The 24,778-nt window shown below is 39.5% G+C and overlaps 1 pseudogene; it reads left to right on the top strand.

Annotated features, from left to right (window-relative positions):
- Positions 1 to 1,224: 1,224 nt before the first annotated feature.
- Positions 1,225 to 5,774, top strand: LOC149255542 (protein trichome birefringence-like 14; annotated as a pseudogene).
- The last annotated feature ends 19,004 nt before the right edge of the window (positions 5,775 to 24,778 follow it).

The following is a 24,778-nucleotide window of genomic DNA, read 5'->3' on the forward strand; positions in this document are numbered from 1 at the left end:
TACCGAAAGTCTCCAGAAGTCTCAAGGCCATCTCAAGAACTCTTGAGATTGTTGAGCATTTAATGAGTTTGGTGGCTAGAATTAATGTTTCCAACACGGGGTATCTTTGTTGGGATTGCGAGGGAAGCAGGTTTCCTTGGTGCTTATTGCATTGATTTGCACCACATTTATTATTTGGGGACTAGAAGGAGCCCCATTTCTGAGTGTTCTTCCAGCAGATGAAGGTGTTAGGAGGTTGATTTGAGCATACTAATTGCGGAGGAATAGGTTAGAAGCACTATTTTCAGGTTAGCCTTTTCAATTAATACCCTTTTTCATAGTAAAGTAATTTTTCTCTTGAAATGAACTCGAAACTGGTGTTGTTTAAATATTCTACTATTTAACAGGTATTCTTTAGTATACAAAAGAATTTACAACTAAGTTTTGATCGTAATTAAGTTTTCATCTAATTTATAAATCTAACAACTAAGTTTTCAACTAATTTAGAAATCTATAAAATTCCACAAATTTTTGTTGCATTTCCAACAAATTTAAGACAAAATAAAGCAAAAGCCAAAAAAAATTCAAAACATAAAATAGTTAAAATACGACATAGACGCTTTTCTCGAGGTGTTTGTCTGCATGCATTGTGTTTGGGCATTCCATTTAATATAAATTATATTCATCTTTTGGTTGTTGTTTTCCTTTAAGATCCATCTCGTTCATTAAATTGGCAGAGAAACCAGTATTTTCCTCTCGGGATGTCATTTTGCCTATTTTTGTTTTTTTTGTTTCTAAATAGTATCTGGATTGTTTTGGGCATATCGTTGATCGCTAAGTGGAAAGTAGACTCTACCCTATTGGTTTCATTAATTTTCAGGGTGTCATTTTCGGCACATGCAGATCTATGACTTTTATGAACCAAATGAAAGTTTTTCTAAGTTATCAGATGACAATGGCATCGATTTGCAAAAGTTCTATTGTTTGGAGCATTCATCAAATGTCTTCTAATATTTTATACCAATAACAGTATAAATTTCTCCATCTCCACCAATTGGAGAACTTGATTCCATATCAGCTAAAGAATTTCCAAGCATCTCAAGATTGTCATCTAATGCAGCTAAATATTTCTCAGTAGACAAATCACCATCTAGCCCGGCCAAAGAATTGCGGACTGCACATTCCCATTCTAGTTCAGAAAAAGATATTCTTGTTGGAGGTTTGTTCTTTTTGGAGGCTGATAATATGAAGTCCAGCTTAGATGAAAAAGAGAAATACTCAGCAATTGAAAATTCCTGTGTCATTACTGCTGAAGAATTACTTCCTACAAAGGTTAAAAACTCAACGACTATTGAGAAGAGAGGTTTTTATCTTGCTTGACACTGGCTGCACTAGGCCAAATTTGATAACTTCAAAGAGCCTCAATCACAACTACAATTTTATTAGAATATACCTAGCAAAAAATGAAATTGAAGCAAGCTGATATCAATTGTTGAATCAAATCCACAGATTTCATTTAGTGGTTTTTATTAAAATTGCAATCTGTGCTTTTCTTTTAGTATGTGACTATATACCAAAGGAAAATTGGTTCAAGATAGAAGGAGGCCAATATATTCTGGCAAGATGTGTAAGCATTGGTTATTAGGAATGTCGGCATGCAGGTTGACCCAACGCCTTGATTTTTCTTATGAAAAATATAAGTGGCAACCTAATAACTGTGACATGCCCGACTTTGAAGGGAAACACTTTCTTACAAGGTAGTGAATAATCAAGATTTTTCCTATTTACACACGTGTGTATGTATATTCTATTGACATTTCTAATTTTTATTTTGAAATTTTCGTGAAACATTATTCGATTTTCACTTTTAAAAAAAGCAGCTACAAGAAATGGAACTCGAGGTAGAAAATGAGTTGTTACTCTTAAAAATACATCAGCAGGAAAAGGAACCCCAGGCAGAAGGTGAGATATTAATAAAACAGCAACAGGAAAGGGAACCCCAGGCAGAAAATGAGGTATTAATCTTAAGAAGGCAGCTACAGGAAAGGGAAGCCAAATTAGCCTGCATGACCAGCTGGGCTATGGAGGCACTATAGTGTAGGCAGTCAGCTAAATCATATGCAGTGTACCTCAAGTATCAATGGCTCCAATTTCAAATCAAGACTCTGGCCTAGAGAGGCACCATAACTTTTTAGGATTATGGCCAACTCATGGATCTATGTGATCACAGTTTAGCTGAGAAAAAAGTGAAGCTGGAAGAGTTTTACTTACACAACATGGCCCTTACTGATATGAACCTATGGGATCCCAATGCTGTGTTAGGAGACTTGCAGCTAATTGCCATGGCATCTTGGATGAGCCATGAAGAGAAAAGGGCAGCAGAAATCTAGAAAATGATGGCAAAAGAGTTGAATGAACCTCTGATAATTAGAGCAGAGCCAACAAACCCCATGGCTCTCATCTATGCCCACCAACACCTTGCAGCTAATCCTCAAAGTGTCCCCAAATATGTTGATGAGCAGGCCCAGGCTATTGCACATTTCAAGGACATGGAGAGATTGTTTGGAGATGACTGCATTCATGCTTGCATGAGAAGGTGGAACACATTGCCACACAGCCTACAGATCAGGGAGTATCACTCCAAAAACAGGATGAGGGAAGCCATGAGGAGGGTGCCACTATATAAGCACTCTATGCAAAGCTTGAAGGCCAATTGGATTGGCCTCAAATTCAGGCCTCCACTGCTGCTAGGACTGCTGGAAGGAGTAAAAGAGGAGGAAGAACAGAAATAGTGGGAAGAGGTGGATAGAAAGGCAGGATTCCATAAAAAAGAGTAAAATATCACATCAGAAGCATGGGATGTTAGGGAATCTATTAGAGCTATGAAGGATGAAGAGTTAGACTAGTTGCTCAGAGGATGAGCAACCCATTCAGTAGGGGGGTGATGATGAGCCCCAGAAATGGGTAATTATATGGGCTCATTTTGCCTCTTAATTCGACTTAATCCACCATTCTCATTAGTTTATTGCATGTTTTTTATTATATTTATGCTAATAGAGTGAATTGGGTTAGTCATTTTGCCATGTAATCTAATATGTGCTTTATGTAGATTTTTTGGTCAATTTTGGACAAAGTCAAAGGATTTATGAGAAAATGGTAGCAAATATTCGAGGAAAACAAGGAAGAGGATTTGTAGGGGGGTGTCTCCTTCATTTATGACCCCTTTCCTTGAATCCTCCATCAGCAACTTGGAGCACAAGCAACCACATTGATGCATCCAAGGGGCAGTCGAGCAAGTAAAGAAGGATTGTTGTTTATCTCTAGTTCTGGGAAGCCGAGCTCCTTGATTTTAGGAAGGCTGTTGGGGGACTCCATTTGTATAAATAAGGGGGCTTAGAGCCTCAGTAGGTTAGCCAGTCATTAGTAGAATTTTCGCACTTTTGTGCAGCACTTGTTCAGCTCATTTTCGAGCTTCCTTTTTTAGAACAGTTTATGTAATGTGACTTTTACTTTTGATAATGGAGATGAAACAGTTTTTGAGCTAGCACTGATCTCTTTCAGAGGGCTGAAGCTCTTGGGTTAGGGCCCAACCCAAGTTTCCCAGCACCTCTTGCTTTGTACTTATATGTTTTTGCTTGAGTTCATGAGTTAATTTCTATTACATAGATTCATTTTACTTTGTTTAGATTAGGTTGCTTTTGATGGTTTGCATAGCTGTTTTTGTTTCAGTTGCTCAAGTAGGTTAATGCAATGACAAACTAAGATTCAAAAAGGCCAATAGCAGGCCCTAATCTCCTTTCTCCCTTTTTGGGACTATGATTTGAGGTCAAGGTACTACTACTGCCACCAAAAACACAGTTTTGCTCTCCCATGCAATTTCTAGTGTGATGACTTGATTTGGAAACATTAATGTATTACTTCAAATTTATTTTACTAGATCATTTCCTGTTATTTTACAATAGATCTCTCTGCATGCTTTTCTGTTCAAAGGTTACTGTTCAGCATTTTCTGTTTGTAGGTCAGAAATTAGGTCAAGCTAGAGAAAGTTTTGTTTTCATGGTATAGTTAGTCCTTTCTTTGATCAGTTTTTGTAAGTAGATGTGTAGATCTCTTGCAGGGCACCTCAGCTCACCATACATCCATAAAGCAGCCAGCATCAGCTCACTTCTCACATATTTCCCAAGTCATTCACAACATTTCACCAATCTGCCCTAATTTCTGTGTTTTTCTCCATAAGCTTCCCTCTTGCCATTTGAACAAATCCAACCATCATGTTCCCTCTTGATCTTCCTTGACAAGCTCCAGACACCTCAACACCTTCATCTAGCCTTCAGTTACCCTTTCCCATCATTTTTCCACCTTCAAAACCTCCAAAAATAGCTCTCGGCCTCCTCCTGTAGATCCCCTGCAGCCTCCTGTAGAATTTCCTGTGAGTGATTTTTCGAAGTCTGATTGCAAGGGAAGTCTTTAGAAGGGTACTAGGGGCTTCTTAGGACCTCTCCACACCTTCCTCCACCTCTGAAAAAACCAAATCCATCCTCCATCGCCACCAAAGCTCTACCACAATCACAATCCGATAAATTACAAGAATAATAATTTCACATAAAAACACTCAAAAAATACAAAAGGAAGCTCTTTTCTCATTTTCTTTCAGAAGTAGTTTAAATAGGTGTAATTCACCTTCCCAGCAGTCAATGGCATTCATCTCATCAATTTCTATCTCTTTTTCTACATAAGTAGGCTTAGTTGGATAAATTAGGGTTTGCTATGGTTTGTGTTACATTTCAGACTTCCTTCTCTTTCTGAAAATAGAACTAATAGTTGGCTGGATTCAAACATGAGTGGTTATTTTGTCTACATAAATTATAGGTTACCCGACATTTGAAGAATTCTATGTAGTGAAGTCCTTCCAGGGGTGGGTGGGTGGATGATAGTTGGGCCCCCCGATTCTCTTTCTTTCTCCCCTCCCACACTGGCTATAGCTAAGGGTAGTCCTTCACAACAATTACAGGTGGAAAACACAATCCAGATGTTCAAGACATAGGCAAAGAATAAGTTTTAGTACGTGCCCGTGGTGCTATAAGTCCAGCTGGTTGGGCATTTAGATACCCAAAGATGAACACAATTGTATTATATTATTGGTCAGAAAGCCTCAATGAAATTGAACCCCTAAACCCGGGAAACCTATCCACGGGTTTTGCAACGTATCTTGATCAACCAGCGTGGTTCCTGCATACTAATCTTTATAGACTTGATGTAGTAGTGTTGAATACATGGCACCATTGGAATTGGGGGAAACTGAAAGCAAACAGATGGCACATGTATGTAATTGGACAGCTAAAGAATGTTAGGAAGCTGAGAGACCTCAAGAGTGCTCACAATTTGACAGTCCATAGTGTTGTGAAATGGCTTGTTAAGCAGTTTGATAAGTATCCAAATTTGAGGGTCTTCGTGAGAAGCCTATCACCTCGACACTTCTTTAATGGGGATTGGAACTCGAGCGGTCGTTGCAATAACACCAAATTTTGTTTGCAATTCACAATGGTTCTTGCAAATGAGAGAATGATCCTTATGCTGAGAGTGTTGTTCAGGGCACAAGAGTTGAGAGCTTAGATATCGTTGGGATTTCAAAGTTAAGGGATGATGCACATCTATCTAGATACAGTCTCAAATCAAAAGATGCCTTTTAAGATTGTTTGCATTGGTGTCTTCTAGGAGTGCCTGATACTTGGAATGAACTCCACTCTGCTCAGTTGTTGTTTCAATGACCAAAGGGACTATCAGCACAAATATGATGTTGCAACATCATTTTCCATTCCACGGGATTTTGTCTTTGATTTATCAAAGTGCAACTAATAACTTGTTCCAGCATGTACAAATAATGACTTTGGAGAGTTATTGTAATATATCACAATAAGTAAGTGCATATTTCATATTGTCTCATACTATCTATTGGGCTATTGTTCTTTCAACGCAGAACAAAATCAAGGCAAGGGCTAGCAGCAAATATGTTGTTGCAGTTTCCATGATTTTCATTTTTTCATGGGATGCCATGATTTTCCTTTTCTCATGGGAGATTGTCCTTTCAACATAGGAAAAAATCAAGACAAGGGCTACCAGAATATATCTTGTTGCAGTTGCCATGATTTTCATCTTCTCACAAAAGAAGTTGTAAAAAGTATCCTTGTAATCTTGCTAGTGGAAGAAAAGAAGTTACAGATTGTGGCATATTGAAGTTTGAGTCATTATTTTTCTTGTAAAATAAGTCGATATTGACTGGAAGATTCCTTGTTGTTGTGGTGACTGTTGTATAATTCTTGTTGTTTGATACCACTCCATCAAAAATTTGGTTATGCTGTCATTTTTCCTTATGGAATTTTTTTGGATCTCGTCAATGATGTTTAGTGTAGCTATGCTCCATTACTACATTGGCATGATGTGTTGTTTTAAATATTTGATTTAAAACGATTTGTAAGATCATCGATCTACATAAATCATCCACAAAGATATTTTTCATTGCATTTTCATGTTTAGGTTACTAAAACAATTTTGCAACAAGTTTTGAAGGGAAGAGATTTTTTAAGAAATTGGAAATAAGGTAATTGTGAAGAAAGTGAAAATGGATTCAAGGAAATAAGTGATACCATTCAACAAAAAATAAAATATCACATGAGAAATTTCGTTGTTTATTTTCTTTTGAAATTTCCCATCCTTCTCGTTTTCTCCCATTTTGTTTGTAAACCTTCCCACTTAAATCATGAATGAGGGATAAGGAAATGACAGGAACTTATTTGGAACGAGAACAATCTTATTACCTAATGCATGTTCTCTTCATGTTTTTTTCCTGGGTTTTATATTAGAAAGTGCATCGCAGTTGGTGTACCCTTTTTTCTTAGATAGAGGCAGCGGGGCGCTAATTCAATGTGTTGCACACTTTCAAGAAAATAGAAGTACATTATATCATTCATGTTGAATTGGTTTCAAAGAAAGTTTTGAATAATTTACTGGAAAGAACTTATAATTTACTTCAAATATAAAAATAAAAGCAAGAAAATTGAGAAGAGCATTCTTGTTTAATTCAGTTAAATATTCTTTAAGATATGGTGTACCTAACTCATGAAACTTGCCTTGGAAAAAATGTATGACAATAAGAATGAAGGCTTGAAAGATGTTGCATCTTGTTGTGATATTCAACAACCCCCCATTTTGTTAATATAATAGCCAGTAATCTATTAATGAATATGAACCCTTGATAAAATCCTTCAAAAAACAAATTTAGCATTTAGACACTTTCTTTTAAATTTTTGAAACAAAGCAAGATATCAAGTCAAAACCCTTTGAAAGCTAGCAATACTTGCCTTTTCTCCTACCTCTAGACCAAGTGTGTCAAAAGCATTATTAATAAGCAAAACTCGCGAAAAGCAATCAAAAGAGTCACCACACTTAACCTAGATATCTTAGGCTTTTTTTGTTTAAAACTAAGGCCTAAGGAACACTCTCACGAAGCATGTTGAAATGTGGAAAATGTGATATTGCAATGAGATGGTCGACCTATCACATCATGTCGGAACACTTAAGAGAGGTCTTAAAACATACGAATCACGCGATGTTGCAAAATGTGATAAAATCCCAGACCCGATTAAAGCTTATGTCATAAAGTAGCACTTAAGTCTGCCACGCAATAAAAAACGCTTTATAAGGTAAAATTTCCATCAAACAAGCTACGCTTTAAACAATAAAGAACACACCACCATCCCACATCTCACATCCCGCAGGAACCTAAGGAACTCTAAGAAAGTGCACAATCAAATATGTGATAATGCGATTTGCGATTTTGCATCGCAATCGCAAAATCGACATTCTCACAACTAAAGCTCGCCACATTAAAAAAAATTCCTTCTCGTCTTACGATGCAGAACATTAATGAGGAATAAAAGTAGCAATAAGGAACTATTAGTGGATAGTTATTATGGGTTAATAGCATTTTTGTTGAAAAGCGGCTCAATGTTTAATTAAAACTCCTTTCTTGTCACCTTTTCAAGGTTATCTGTATCATTCATCCTCATTTTTCATTATTTCTTGTGTCTATCTGACAGCATCTGCTTTTCTCCATTTCAGGAAAAATACGCAAGAAGAGTTGTTAGAAGCAATCAAAAAGAGGGTAAAGGTAGCTGCATCTAAAAAGTCAAAAATGATCCTTCTTTTCTTTGATACTACATGTAGCAGAGACGAGGGAACTTCAACATGGGAGGAGATGTATGATTTGTTAGAAGAGGAAAAACCAAGGTGACTAGTAGCAAAGGCAACGACCAATGCTCATGTTTCCTTTGATGTCTCCTACTTCGAGACAGTGTGCTCATTCCTACACTGCATAGCCGCAAGACCGAAGATAATCCCATACACGGATATGGTCAATTAGATAATTGATGTGGTGGATGTCTCAAACAAAGAATTAAAGAATCACAGGCAAGAGGTTATGGGATATTTTTCAACAGACAACCTATCGCTAATGTACCATTTACCAAAGCCACAGAAGCTCTACAATAAACAGTTCCTTGAGCAATTTGCTAAGGAGAATGAATACCTGGCAGACGTCACGCGGGCCTGGACAGCAAGCGAATGCAAGCTCAAATGAGATAAGACGGGTATGTATTCTATGGCATCTATCTCTTCCCCTTATAGTTTCAGAGTAGCCATGCTATGTAGATAGTTTGGTAAACTCGATAACACCAAATTTTACCTAGAATGGCTTCCATTAATAAATGCAGATGTGAATGCAACGATAATGAATTGGGCTCAAATTTTGTTTGATAATTTGGCAAAATCCATTATGGGATATAGGAGAAAAATAAGTCCTTCTTTGAGGGTTTATCCCCCATTTTTCATGAGCGCTTTTGTAATGGACGCAATCTGTTTTAGTTCCAAATTTCCAATTATGCGATGGAAGTGGACTATCCATGTGTACCATAAGATTTTTTTGGAGTCTCGGTTTCACCCCCATTTTTATAAGATTTTTCAAGTGGTTATGCTACCCATCCATAAACAAGTCTACAACACAACCGTCCCTAGGTTTTCAAAAAACGCTGAAGTGGATATCTTGCCTGTAGCCAGATGGTTTCGGGAGGAAACATTTACCTATATCAGAGTATTTGGGAGCATTGCTTCACCACATGTTCTCCCATACTATGTCCTTGACAAATTAATGGCCAGGTAGATAGCCTACCAAATGGTAGGGGAAGGTGGGTTGAGAAAAGGATTGAAAGAGCAGAAGAAGCCCATTTGGCCTACATTTCCATTGCAATGTGGTGCGTTTGCACTACATGATTTTGAACATGCATGCAAAGAAGCAAAGGTCATGAAGTCTCCAAGATTAGCTACAATCTCCAGAAGGTAGTATGACCCAAATGGAACTGCTAAGGACTTCACTATTATGGTGAAAGTAAAATTGTTCATCCATGAGGAGGATGCCTTCGATGACCTCTTCGTACAAAAAGAAACATTTTCAGAAGTGACACACATGGCATCACTACTTTTTACCCCGGATGATTTTAAATCTTTCCATGAATACAGAAAAAGGAGATTATTGAAGGTCCCATTGGACCTATTGCAGATTGAATCAATAAGGGAGCCAACTCCTAGTGTAAGCTTGGAGGACAGCTCCAAAGAGAATTCTGAAGAAGAAACCAAAGAGAAATCTACTCATGAGTCAGAGCACTCAGAGCACCAGTCTCAAAATGGGGGAGGAAATAAAAATAAAGAGTCTGAAAGGGACACAGCTGGAACTATAGAGGAAATAGTCAAGCAAACCATGACAAAGAAACAGGAAAAAGTTCACTCTACATCCACTCAGTCAGAAAAAACCCCAGTTATTGATTTGGAAAAGGAATGGGAACATTTCAACAAGAAGCTTCACACATGATCTGATAATCACCTTATGAGTGACCTCAGTTTGGAAACTCATTAAACAAAAGGTATTACAGACTCATGTGCTGGTGTGTGTGTTCTGTGTTATTGAAACAACGGATCGATCAGATTGCCAATACACAGAAAATAAGTGGAAAGATAGCAGAGAAACACAGTAAGCAACACAAAGACACACAAGAATTTTTAATAAGGAGTTCACCCTATTCTCGAGGGCTACATCTCCGGTCCAACTCTCAATGGTGGCCTTGTTTTATTATGTCTTTAAGCAAGGAATTACAAAATACAGGGACTCCATGCGAGTTCTCCTGAAGTAGGTTTGCTTGGCAGGGTGGTTCTTGGATTCCCCAAGCCACTCAAAGTACACAGACTCTTGTTCTTCCTACCAGTTCTATGATCCTTGGTCTACAGTGGAAAGATCCAACTGTGATGCTCGATCCAGAAAGATTCCTCTATGGGAAGGCTTGAATCTTCAAGCTCTCTGGTGCTCGATGTTGCCTATGGTAATCTAGGCCCTCTGTCTCCTCTGCTCGGCTTTACTGCTCTCTGTGTTCACTATCTCCCTTAGTTGCTTAGACTCCTCTCAATTCGAGTTTCCAATCAACTCTTCTCTTCTCTCTGTCTCTTACCAATTGATCTCTGTTCTGACTGTCTCTATTCATGGCTTTAGTCATTCGATCCCTATGCCTGTTTGGTTCCTCTCCCGCCTGCAGCGATTTGCCTTCTGCAGCTGCGCTTGGAATTCCTTGTTCGGCATCAACACAAACGCTCAGGCAGTGGCCACGTGTCTCCATCTAACTGGTTTCAGCACGCTCCGTAGGTTCGTTTCTTCCGCTACATCATGTATGCGTTCTTTCTCCACCGTGGCAGTCAAATGGACTCCAAATCTCTTTAGAACTCGGCTTAATCCCTGTCGATTCTGCTTCCTCCATCAGGCGCAATCTCAGCCATCTGATCTGGGCTCCTCCAGATCCAACGTCATACGCATGTCGAGCGCGGTTGACTTGCTCGATCGATAGCACGTGATCAACGATGGCTTTTCTCTCACCTCTACTGCCATGCATCAATCGTTGAGTGGGATCGCTCCGCTCTCCTCCAAAACCTCTTACCGTTCAAGGGCGCCCCGACTAATACCATCTGTTTTCCAGAGAGCGAGTCCCACCTTTGTCCTTTAGCATTTTTTTTGTTTCTTCGCCCGTGGTTCTTCGGCTCCCAACATGACCGAGTGCTTAAAGCTCTTCCACTTTGGCCTTGTTTTCCCAGCGATGTGCGATTAGCGCTAAGTGCATCAAAATCGCCTCCTTTTCCCGATCCAGGGCTCCCAGGGGCTGCTTTTACCTCCTGCGCAGTCTCCATGGGCCTCGGTCAGCGCACTTTGACCAAGGTCCTCGCCGTTCTACGTTGGCGGCCATTGCCACTGGTTCAAGGCATTTTTGATCGTTGTTTTGGAATTTTCAAGGATTTGTTCAACTCGATACAGTCAAGGTTCTTGACAGTCTTTTGTGGATCCAATTTGGATCATGGCCTTCTCACTAAAAAAGCTTTTAGACCACCAAAAGCTAGTTTTCTTCAAGCATCGACTAAGTGAGGAAACTGTTGTCTCACTTGTCCAACCTCAATCCACTTCGCACTTCTCGGCTTCGAACCTTTAAGCCCAATCCTGAGGTATTCCACTTGTCCACTACGCGTCGTCCTTATCTTCCTGTCCAGCACTGTATCTTCCTGCAACTCATTAAGATATTCAAGTAGCAGGTCGTCAACAGAAGGTAATGACTCTGCTCTTCAGGGTCCTCAATCATTGAAGGTTCAAACAACCTCAAACAATATGCATTTACGACTGAGTAGATGTGCATGTAAGCTGGTAGCTCAAGGCAGAAGGCATTTTCACCAACCTTCTCAAGTATCCTGAAGGGTCCATACCTGATAGGTTTTATCTTTTTACCTTCACCTTGCATTCTATCCTTGCTGACATACAGGTCTCAAAAGGAGATCTCTGTGTAGAAGAGTATTTGGCTCTATTGTAAGCATGCTGCACATAACACAAGTGTTCATCCCAAAGCTTAAGGTGTTTGCTACAATATCCTCTCAGTAACTGGATCATTGTCATGTTAACTACTTCTGTCTGGCCATCTGTTTGTGGATGAAAAGTTGTGCTTTTCTTTAACTTGGTGTCCATTAGTCCCCACAGACTTGACCAAAAATTCCCCACAAATCAGGTGTCTCGATCAGATACAATAGAAGTGGGTAATCCGAAATGAACCCATACATGTTCAAAGAATAATTTTACATTTTGTTCTGTTGTAATCTATTTGCTACAGGGTATCAAAATACACATTTTGTTGAATCTATCCACAACAACATACAGATAATCATAACCTTTCCTAGAATTGGGTAGTCCTCCAACAAAATCCATGGAAATGATTTCCCAAGGGTGAGAATGAACTGGTAATGGAGTGTATAAGCCTAGTTTTCTATTGATGGGCTTGCTTTTTGCACACATAGCACACCCCTTTACATATCTAGAAACTGTTTCATTCATTTTCGACCAATAGCAAAACCTTTGCAGCTATGCAACTGTTTTACTTACCCCAAAGTGACCTGATATTAGAGAAGTGTGGGCTTCCCTAATTATCTTTACTCTCAAAATATGTGGAATGCAGAGTTTCCCACAACGATATAAGAGTCGGTCCTTCACATGATATTCCAATTCTTCTACTCTTTTGCCTTGACTCAAAGTTTCATATACATCTTGAAAGTCCATGTCCTGAGCATACTGTTCTATGTAGCTTTCATGCAGCATAGAATTATGCTTAAGTATGGTAGATGCTTTTATAATTGGTCTCGATAACATATCTGCAACCTTGTTATGTATGCACTTTTTATATCTGATGACTAAATGGAACTGTAGTAGAAAACCCATCCATCTGAAATGTCTTGATTGTTGCAACTTAGTTTGGGAGTGTAGATATTGAAGTGGCTGATGATCAGTGTGTATTACTGTTTCTTTGCCCATTAAGTAATGTTTCCACTTTTTCACACTCTGAACTAATGCATACAATTCTTTATCATAGGTAGGATAGTTAACTACTACAGGATTAAAAGTCTCAGAATGATAACATATGGGCTTACCGTGCTGTGTCAACACTGCTCCCATGGCATAGTCACTGGCATCAGTTTGGATCTCAAATGGTCTTTGTAGATCTGGCAGTGCTAGTACAGGTGATGTACTAATCTTTTCTTTCAAGGTGTCGAAGGCTTTCTACTGTTTGCCTCCCCACTGGAACACCTTGTTCAATCCTGTCAAATCATGTAAGGGAGATGCAATTGAGGAAAAATTTGAAATGAACTTCCTCCAATATTGTGCTGCTCCTAAGAAGCTTCTCACTTCTGTAGCAAACTGCGGTTTAGGCCAGTTTACAATGACTGCCACTTTAGAGGGATCTATTTTCAATTTACCTCCCCCTACTATGTGACCCAAATAATTTAGAGAGGTTTTTCCAAATTCACATTTGGAGAGTTTAACATAAAGTTTTTCTCTTCTCAAAACTTCTAATGTCTGCTTAACATGCTTTAAATGTTCTTCCCACATTTTACTAAAAATCATAATGTCATCCAGATACACAATAACAAAATCATCAAGAAAAGGTCTGAGTACATCATTCATTAATATCATGAAAGTAGTAGGAGCATTAGTTAGGCCAGAAGGCATAACCAGCCATTCATACAATCTCTGCTTTGTTTTGAAAGCAATCTTCCATGCATCTTTCTCTGCAACTCTGACCTAATGGTATCCACTGTGAAAATCCATCTTGGTGAAATAAACAGCTTCCTTCAATTGATCTAAGAGATCATCTATGCGAGGAAGGGGATAATGATTTTTTATTGTTATCTTATTTAGTGCTCAGTAGTCAATGCACATTCTCCACGAGCCATCTTTCTTTCTCACCAAGATGATGGGTGACCCACATGGTGATGTGCTAGGCCTGATGAACCCTTTCTCGAGCAACTCCTGCACTTGCTTCTTGATTTCAGCATTCTCTAAAGCAGACAACCTGTACATCCCAATGTTAGGCAAAGGAACATCTTGCTACAAAATAATATCATGTACTATTCCCTTTTTGGGTGGCAGACCTTTAGGTTCTTGAAATAAGACATCATACTCTGAAACAATCTTTTCTATATCAGCTTTCTGATCAGCATTACAGCCCCCAAATACATTGGTTTTATCAAATTTCTTTTCCTTTACAACCATTAGTAAGAACTGTTTGCATGAATTTATCATTCTTTTCATCTGTCCTGAGTTGATGAGAGTATAGTTATTCTTGAGCTTATGAGCGCTTACAAAGTATTCGATTCCATCTTTAACAAGTAGATACTTGTTCTCAGCTCTATATAAAATATCTTTTCTATCATACAAGTAGGGACTTCCTAAAACAATTCCACATATATCTAAAGGAATTACATCTAACTCAACCTCATCTACAAATGCTGACCCAAAAGACAACTTGAGTTTGGATTGTCTAGTCACTTGTAGTTTTGCTTTATCATTCAACCATCCTAATGGGTATGGCTTCTTATGAGGTGTAGTTGCTAATCCCAATTTCTTTACAATTGCTTCAGAAATCAGATTTACTTGGGAGCCACTATCAAACAAAGTATCAATCTTTTGATTTTTGGAAACAACTCGAATATGGAAAAGCTCATGTCTTTTTCTCTCATGTTCTTCGTCAATAACAGATTGAGCAAAATTACTAGTAGATGCTTCAGAATTCTTACCTCTTATACCTGTGGTGCAATGATTGTTTCGTCTCCCGAGTCTGACCCCAAATCTTTCTGAATAGCTGCAGCAGTCTTCTTCTTCTTTCCCTTGGACTTCTTAGGTCTCAGCTCTGGATGCAGAATCCAACAATGCTCATCATCATACCCCTCCTTTTTACAGTGAGTGCATGAAGCTTTGCCTTTTTATGCAGTGTTAGCCTTCCTTGCTTTCCACTTCTGCTTCCTTTTCTCCTTTCTCTTGCTTATAGTGGGTTGGGATGGTCCCCCAACTTCTGGATTTCCATTCTTTTCTCTAGCTTCTAGATGAGTAGCTTGTACAGATACCTCATCTATACTAGTGGGATTAAACATGAGGATGGTATGCCTCATGTAGCTATGTAGACCACCAATGTACTTCAAAAGAGTCTCTGGTGAGTCTAATGAGATACCCAACATCAATGCTCTCTTTTTAAACTCTTGAGTATACCCTTGTACACTTTTCCCTTTCAACTGCCAAAGAGTTTGCCAACTCATCATGGCTTGTTGCATGTAGGCCAACGGATAGAACTACTTTTTGATTGTAGCAACAAATTCACTCCAGACAAAGATGGTCTTACCATGTTTCTTCATATCATCTTGGGTTTTGCCTTCCCACCAAACCAAGGCAGTGCCTCCTAGGCGTAGGCTTGCTAGCTGAATCTTACTCTTGTCTGAGTCTATGTTTTGTACCCTGCAATACACATTAATTTGTCTTATCCAATTGTCCAACTTTTCAGCATTTAGCTCTCCATCATATATAGGCAAATCAAATTTAACATCTAACTTAATCAAAGATGCTTTCTTATTATGCACTGGGCTATTAGGAGGTGTGAGAAAGCTTTCCTCTTTCCCCTTTCCTTTGGAGTGGTCATGGAAATGAGACTCATCTTTTTCTTTATCTTGTTTAGAGACTGATGAATCTTCATCCCTATGCTTTCTAAAGTCCCTATACATTTCTTCTACCATAGACTTTATAGCTAGGAAACTTTCTAGGAATTGAGGGTCTGGCCCTATAGAACCTTCCTCTGACATTGTCTTCCGAGAATAGACTCTCCCAATTTCAGGATTAGTTTCCACCAACTCTCCTTCCCCTAACTTGAGCTTTGATCTAGTGAGTATTCACAGCTAAACCAACACAAGCTTGTCTAACCCTACAGCCTAGAGCTCTGATACCACTTGATCTGATAATCACCCTATGAGTGACCTCAGTTTGAAAACTTATTAAACAAAAGGTATTACAGACTCATGTGCTAGTGTGTGTGTTCTGTGTTATTGAAACAACGGATCGATCAGATTTCCAATACATAGAAAATAAGTGGAAAGACAACAGAGAAATAGAGTAAGCAACACAAAGACACACAAGAATTTTTAATAAGGAGTTCACCCTATTCTCGAGGGCTACATCTCCAGTCCAGCACTCAGTGGTGGCCTTGTTTTATTGTGTCTTTAAGCAGAGAATTACAAAATACAGGGACTCAATGCAATATCTCCTGAAGCAGGTTTGCTTGGCAGGGTGGTTCTTGGATTCCCCAAACCACTCGTAGTACGCAGACTCTTGTTCTTCCTACCTGCTCTGTGACCCTTGGTCTACAGTGGAAAGAGCCAACTGTGATGCTCGATCCGGACAAATTCCTCTATGGGAAGGCTTGAATATTCAAGCTCTCTAGTGCTCGATGCTACCTGTGGTTAGCTCGGACCTCTGTCTCCTCTGCTCGGATTTACTGCTCTCTGTGTTCACTATCTCCCTTACTTGCTTGGACTCCTCTCAATTCGGGTTTCCAATCAACTCTTCTCTTCTCTCTGTCTCTTACCACTTGATCTCTGTTTCGACTGTCTCTATTCATGGCTTTAGTCATTCAATCCCTATGCTTGTTCGGTTCCTCTCCCACCTGCGGCGATTCGCCTTCTGCAACTGCACTTGGAATTCCTTGTTTGGCATCAGCACGAACACTCAGGCAATGGCCACGTGTCTCCATCTAACTAGTGCCAACACGCTTCGTCGGTTCGTTTCTGCCGCTACATCATGTATGCGTTCTTTCTCCACCGTGGCGGTCAAACGGACTCCAAATCTCTTTAGAACTCGGCTTAATCCCCTGTCGATTTTGCTTCCTCCATCAGGCGCAATCTCAGTCATCCGATCTGGGCTCCTCCAGATCCAACGTCATACGCACGTCGAGCACGGTTGACTTGCTCAACCGATAGCGCACGATCAACGGTGGTTTTTCTCTCACCTTCTCTGCCACGCATCGATCGCTAAGTGGGATCACTCCGCTCTCCTCCAAAACCTCTTACCATTCAAGGGCGCCCTGATCAATACCACTGGTTTTCCAGAGTGCGGGTCCCGCCTTTGTCCTTTAGCATTTTTTTTTGTTTCTCCGCCCGCGGTTCTCCGGATCCCAATGCAACCGAGTGCTTAAGGCTCTTCCACTTTGGCCCTGTTTTCCCAGCGATGCGCGATTAGCGCTAAGCGCATCAAAATCGCCTCCTTTTCCCGATCCGGGGCTCCCAGGGGCTGCTTTGACCTCCTGCACAGTCTCCATCGGCCTCGGTCAGCGCACTTTGACCGAGGTCCTCATCGTTCTACGTTGGCGGCCATTGCCACTGGTTCAAGGCATTTTTTATCACTATTTTGGAATTTTCAAGGATTTGTTCAACTCGACACAGAAAAGGTTCTCGAAAATCGTTTGTGGATCCAATTCGGATCAACACAGATGAAAAAACATCTGAGATATAGACTCCTGAGAAAACACATCACAAGTCAACTCAAGAAACAACAATAGAAAAAGTTGTAGGCACTCCGGATGTTGAGCTCATTCCTGCCACCCCCACTTCAGAGATTATTTTGAGAATTGAGGAAATTCCTCCACTAGATGTATTTTATATTCCTACCCACAAAGCTGTCTCTTTATACGTTGTAGTTGTTACGACTCCTGACAATGAACCAATGGAAATTGTATGGAAGGACTCGCCCATGGACCCATCTGAAAATCTAACAAAATTATCGCAATTCGCAGGACCCTATGCTACGGAAATTATTGACAAAGAGACAGAGATCCAAACCTCCTCAGATATTTTTGTAATAACCTATTTTAGGACTTATAATTTAGTATTTAAACCCCTCTCATGCAATTAGAGAGGGGTCCAGAAATTTTATCAGAAACATTCTTTGAAACATTGCACTTCTGTACTTTTGAGGAGGTTCTGATGGAATGGATGGAACATGATTTATTTTCTTTCAAATACTAACATGCTCTACTAAAATGCACTTTTTTACTCTTAGAATGTGTTGGACTGATTGAGACTAGATTAATATTGTTGAAGCACATGAGCAGGACTCGTCATATATGGTACTTTTATCTTATGATCTTGTTTTATTTATGTATCAGGCAATACTTCCTCTTTTAATTATTTTATGTGTGAAAGTATGATTATAGTTTAACATTATAGCACTTTTGTATAATGTTGGCTTTGACTTTATTTTGAATACATGAACGATTTTATATGTGATATATCTTTCACAATCGTTTTGGCTAACTATTTATCCAAAACGATTGTTTTTAAACGATTTCACTTCTTATTGCAGTTGAATTATATTTATTTCCAATTTTTGTAGGAAATAATTGTAGATCGCATATTGTATTTAATTCTCAGGTATATTTATAGATAAATATTGATAAACTAGGATATATGCATGTGTTTGTTAATCAGATTAGATTACACTTATCGTAGTCATTCTCTCGTTACATCATATATCACCCCAACAACACTATCAAATATTTTCTGGGAAATTGGTCCCATTATGCCCAGTCGGAGCCACTACACCAAACGGAAAAGGAGCTGCTAACCAAGGTCCAGACCGGGTGGTTTTCCCCCATGTTGTAGCAATGATTTTCGAGGCTTCAATATTTTGGTGCTAGAAGGAGGGCCTAATTATGAATGGCAAGTAAATTCAAATCAATAGGCCATTCTAAGAGTAAAACTCCCTCACCATCTCCTCCAACTTCTCGATCGCATTCCAAATCTTCAAATACTAAGAGAGAAGTTGTAAATAACCCTTTAGAATCCGCTAATGTGATTTCAAAAAGTCATATCAATCTTCTTCTATAGAAACCCCTGAAGTCTAGTCTTTGATCCATAAGCTACAGGGGATTTCAATATCTCAAGAAGAATCTGAGTTATCCCAAGCTAGTGTTTCTTCTTAGTTCCCCTCATCTCAAAGGTTAACTAGAGCACAGAGTGAAAAGTTTGGGATCCCCCCATTTGAATTCCCTCTACCAAACTGTAAGAGAGCTAATAGGACACAATCTGAATCCCATAGTGAGGTTCTCTCATCATCACCTCAAACATCCTCATTCATTCCATCCACTTCATAAAAAAATCAACCATCCGCCTCACAATTCAAGATCATGGTTTACACTGGTACTAGAGCACAAGCCTCCTCTACCCAATCACCTTCAAATACAGGAACATCTTCCTCTACACATATACCTACGATGGTTCAAAACCCACAAAGGCCATGGACGAATCCAGGAGATGTGCAGATGGCGGGACCCTTACATCCATTTCCATCCCATCCAGAAAAGTGGTTACCAAAGTTAAATCTCGATGATGCTTTACCAACCAAAGAACACATAAACAATTTTATGTTGTCCATAAACCTAAACGAAGTAGTGGAAGAAGATGCAATTGTAATATTATTCCCTTATACCTTACAAGGATCAGTAGGGGCATGGTACTAGGTTCCATTAATAGTTGGGTGCCTTTCAAGAGCAGTTCCTAACCAAATTTGGAGATGACAGATGAACAGCTACTCTTATCAATGATCTCTCCAACTTGAAAGTTTAACCTAAAGAACCAATTAAGGAATTCAATTCACGTTTTAACAAGTTATTGAATAAAATGCAAACAAAATCCAAGCCCAGTGATGAAGTCCAAAATGAATGGTACATCTCTACCCTTCCCTCAAACACAACTATTTTTGTCGATAGGGCTGCCAAACCAACTTTGGCGGAAAACATGAAAGAAGCCATAGTTCTAGAAAGATGTATTCTGGCTTTAGATAAGAAAAATGCATTAGAATAACGCAAATCCAAGAAAGTAACTTTTACAGACGAATCCAAGAAAAAACCACCTAAAGATCCTTTTGATCTTGAAGTACTACAAAAGGTTCTTAAAACCATGTCCAATGAAATGGTTGATATCAAGAAACAGGTAGCAGAGACTTCCTCAAAGAAATATTTCAAACCATACAAAAGAAATCCCCCCTCTGATATTAAGCCTCCAAGCACCATATCAAATTTTGAATCGGATGTGGAGGAAGATGAAGTTTCAACGAATCAAGAGCAAACATATGATGAAGAGGTAGTCGAGTTACAAGGAATGTGGGATTTTATCCTTCTCAATGAAGAAGCATCAGAAGCACTACCCGTTGCAACCAGTAGTAGAAGCCTTGTTGACTCGCCACAAACAAATCCAAAGCACAATGTATCAACTCCGGCTCCCAAAGACAAAACAATAGGTAAGAAATCTTCGTCTAAATCTACTCAAACCACTCCTTCTCAAACAAATTCTTCACCTTCAGCTAAAACCCTGTTAGTCTCTGATGAAATGGAATACAACATAGTGGAAGATATGAAAAAGACTAGGGGTAGCATTACCTTTTACAAGCTTAGCAATGTGAAACATGAAAATAAGCTATTGCTCAAAGATCTAAATCCAGTCCCTACTTCACCGCCTCCCTTGTTGTAATCTCGCAAGCTTCCCAAGAAATGGGAAGGCCTCCTAATACCTCATTAGATAGAATCAGTCCTACTGATATTGCTCTAATAGGAGGAAGATCCAAATCCCATACTCCTCCATTCCTTTTGACTTTTGAAGTTTTCAAAAAGAATATACACAATTGTTTAGTTGATTCTGGAGCTTCATCTAATATTCTACCACGAACTGTTTGTGTGAAATTGAATGTTGAGCCCCAAAAATATGTTGTTCACATTGTGCAGCTAGACTGATCTCAAGTCGAAGTTATAGGAGAACTCAATCAAGTCACAATTAGACTCTCGTCAAACCTGAAAGTGTGAAAATTTATTGACATTCTTGTGGCTGATCTCCCCGAGTTCTACGGCTTAATCCTTAGTAGAGACTGGCCAGAAAAGCTTCATGGCTATTTTGCAACTGACTGGTCCCACATGTGGCTTCCCTATAATGGAAATCCAAATCAAATAAGGGTTGACCATGAAAAACATCAAAAGTATATCGTTACAGAACTGGAAGGAGAGAATGAGCCAATTGCATATAGCAACAATATCATCAGAAACTACTCAGTTGAATCGTTTCTAGGAAATTTTAATGCAAATACTTCACCCTCCTTGGAAAATTTTGTTATATCACAAGTTGACATTTTTTCTCAAAAATATACTTCTAAGTGTATAAAAATTTTAGATAAACATGTAGTTAGCTCATTATTTTGGAAATTATTTTTTGACGGATCCAAATCTAACGATGGAGCTAGAGCATGATGCATATTAGTTAGTCCAAAAGGAGAAAAAACTATGCTAGCATGCAGTCTTGAATTTGAATGCACAAACAACACTGTCGAATATGAGGCATTGGTTCAAGGGCTATATAAGGCTATCAACCTTAATATCAAACATCTTCAAGTGTTTGGAGATTCAAAAATTGTAATAAAATAGGTAAGAAATACTATACATTGTTTGTCTAGACATTTGAAACATTATCAATCATTAGTCCAGGACCTCACTTCTCACTTTACAACATTTAATATTTCCCCTATCCCAAGACTCCAAAATGCAAGTGCCGCTCTTTTGGCTAATGTTACATCCAAGCTCATTCCATCAGAAGATTATAGCCCCGATCGTTTTTTATTGAATTCATTTTTAGGCCTTCTATTCCTCACAATATCACCAATTGGCAAGTCTTTAATAATGATTCGAATATCATAAGTTTTTTAACATCTAAAGGCTCTTATGACGACCAGATATTAGATGAAGATCAACATGACTCTCAGCTTAAGCAAGAAATGACTATAAATTCCATACCTAAGTCTGTGGTTAAGCTAGAGGACTTATATGATCTCAAGGACAGATTATAAAAACCCACTAATTCAAAACTCCAAAGTTCAACTTTGAGGTTTCAATTAGTTAATCTTGGCACTGATCATTCAGATCGAGCCATTTGGGTTCTATAGTAGTTTCCACAATCAGATCTGTGATTTAGATCTAGCAGCAAGGGTTCGATCACTGCCACATTCCTACTCATACTCCGCAGTTGAGGGTTCGCAGACAGGTCTCACTATTTATGTGGACCCCTATACCTGGGTTTCATTCTCGCAGGACATTGGGCAGAATTTACTCTTCTGAGATTCAGCTACTACAGTATTCCTAAGCAAGGAGTAAAACTCCTTTGGGACGCTTATAGGAGACTTAGCCCATAAGAATCAGGTCGACGAGCTGAGTAAGGTGGTACCATTCACTTGTTAGCATAAAAATTTTGGGTGGTCCCAAATTTTATTTTTCTCGCAGTACCGACAAGTGCACCAGATCGGTGCATGGTACAAACCAGAGCTCAAGCTATGGCCAATGAGAAGATTGACACCCTTGAACAAAAGTTGGACACATTACTGAAGACGATCCAGACCTTAGTTGACACAATGACAAAGGGCAAGTCGGGGGAACACTCAGAGGCATATGCTTTTAATGAACACATTGAGGGTGAGTCTAGCCATTCTCTTCACCTTTTTCGAGACCACCAACAATCCCAGCTGCGACCACCCAAGCTGGACATGTATAAATTTGATGGCTCTTATCCAGCCACATGGCTAGCACAAATGGAGTAATATTTCACATTGAATCACATCAGAGATGATGCGACTCAACTAAGTGTGGGTAGAATGTACTTGGACCACGAAAGGTGGCAATGGTGGCAGTGGCATCAACGTTGCTATGGAAGGCCCGTGACTTGGCAGACATTCTCAAAATCCCTGATGGATCGTTTTGACCATGAATCTAACTTCTTGGGTTGTCTTACTAAGCTCTGACAGACAGGAATAGTGAACGAATATATTATAGCCTTTGAAACCTTAGCCTTCCGCACAGGAGGTCTACACGATCAATTATACTTTGAATGTTTTGTCAGTGGTCTCAAAGAAGCCATACAAGCCCACGTCTGACTGCAACACCCAACCTTATGGATGGATTCTTGCAAGATAGCTCGTGAAGTAGAACATGCGTTAGTGGCCCAGACCAATTGCCCAAATTTCATAGCCAAAGGTCGCCCTACCCAGGCTCAAAGCACTACCCAAACACTCAAGGTTCAAAAGGTGTCACCTGCAGAAATGGCGGAAAGAAGAAAGCAAGGATTTTGTTACTACTATGATGAGAAATACTCCCCGGGGCATAAATGCAAGGAGCCCAAATTCTTTCAAATTGATGCTACTGATCATAGTTCATCGGAGGAAGCCCCACCACTTGACAAACCAGAGGAGGAAGATGATGACAACCAGCCGGAGAATGTACCTAAAGAACCAGTTATCTCGCTTCATGATTTGGTAAGGATTTCTTCTCCCCAAACTCTCAAAATCAAAGGTTTTATTAAGCATTTCCCTGTAGTAGTCTTGATTGATAGTGGCAGTACACATAACTTTATCCATCAAAGAGTCGCGGAAGCAATGCATTGTTTTGTCATAGCAGTCTCTAACTTCCAGGTCCAAATTTCTAATGGGGGGACAATGAAATGTGAAGGCCGCTGTGAAAATGTCAAACTTCAAATGGGGGATTATCAGCTAAAGACCCACATGTTTGCCATACACATGGGAGGGTGTGACATTGTCTTGGGTGCTGAATGGCTCCGCACACTCGGCCCAATCACAATGGATTTCTAGGAGTTATATATGAGCTTTAAGCAAAACAACCACACACATACCCTCCGTGGACTCCAGGCGGGTGCTCCCTCTATCATCAACTCGCATAGGATGGAAAAATTGTTAAAAAAAGGCCACCATGGAGTTATAGCCCAATTTAATGCCATCCAAGCCTTCGAATCCACTTCTCTTCATATTCATCCTGAGATGCAACAGATCTTAAACAACCATCTGCCAATCTTTGACAAGCCTCATGAGCTTCCACCCTCAAGAGGGGAACATGATCATAGCATTACTTTGGTCCCAGGGACCCAACCACCAAATGTGCGTCCATATAGATATCAATTCCACCAAAAGAATGAAATTGAAAATATCATCAAGGAACTCATGGAAGCAGGCGTCATTCGTCCTAGCGTTAATCCTTATTCATCACCTATGGTAATGGTGCTCAAGAAAGATGGGGAATGGCGTATGTCTAGAATTCAAGGCCCTCAACAAGTTGACGGTCAAAGATAAATTTCCCATCCCGGTTGTTGATGATTTGCTGGATGAACTAAATGGGGCTCAATTCTTTACTAAGCTCGACCTTCGCTCGGGCTATCACCAAATTCACATGAAAGAAGTAGACATTCCAAAGATTGCTTTCCAAACTCATGAAATCCATTATGAATTCCTAGTCATGCCATTTGGTCTTTGTAATGCCCCATCCACTTTTCAGAGCCTCATGAACCACCTGCTCAAACCATATCTCAGAAAATTTGTCCTTGTTTTCTTGATGACATCCTCATCTACAGTCGTACTTGGGAAACACATCTTCAGCATGTAGATCTGCTCTTGTAACTACTCCGGAAGCATAAATTTTTTGTTAAGATGTCCAAGTGCTCTTTTGGCATGGAAGAAGCTGAGTATTTGGGCCACATTGTGGGGCATGAAGGTGTCAGGGTGGACCCCAAAAAGATCCAGGCAATTCAGGATTGGCCTCAACCAAATACCTTGAATATCTTGAGAGGATTTTTGGGTCTCACAGGCTACTATCGCAAATTTGTCCGCAATTATGGTTGCATTGCTAGACCCCTCACTCATCTTCTCAAGAAAAAATCATTTCTCTGGAATGATGAGGTACAATAAGCATTTATATCTCTCAAATAGGCCATGTGTTCCACTCCCGTATTAGCACTATCCGACTTCACCAAATCTTTTGTGATT

This window comes from Pinus tabuliformis, chromosome 7 (genome assembly GCF_031772625.1).
Source record: "Pinus tabuliformis cultivar Carrire ecotype Pingquan chromosome 7, CPIR1, whole genome shotgun sequence".
NCBI lineage: Eukaryota > Viridiplantae > Streptophyta > Pinopsida > Pinales > Pinaceae > Pinus > Pinus tabuliformis.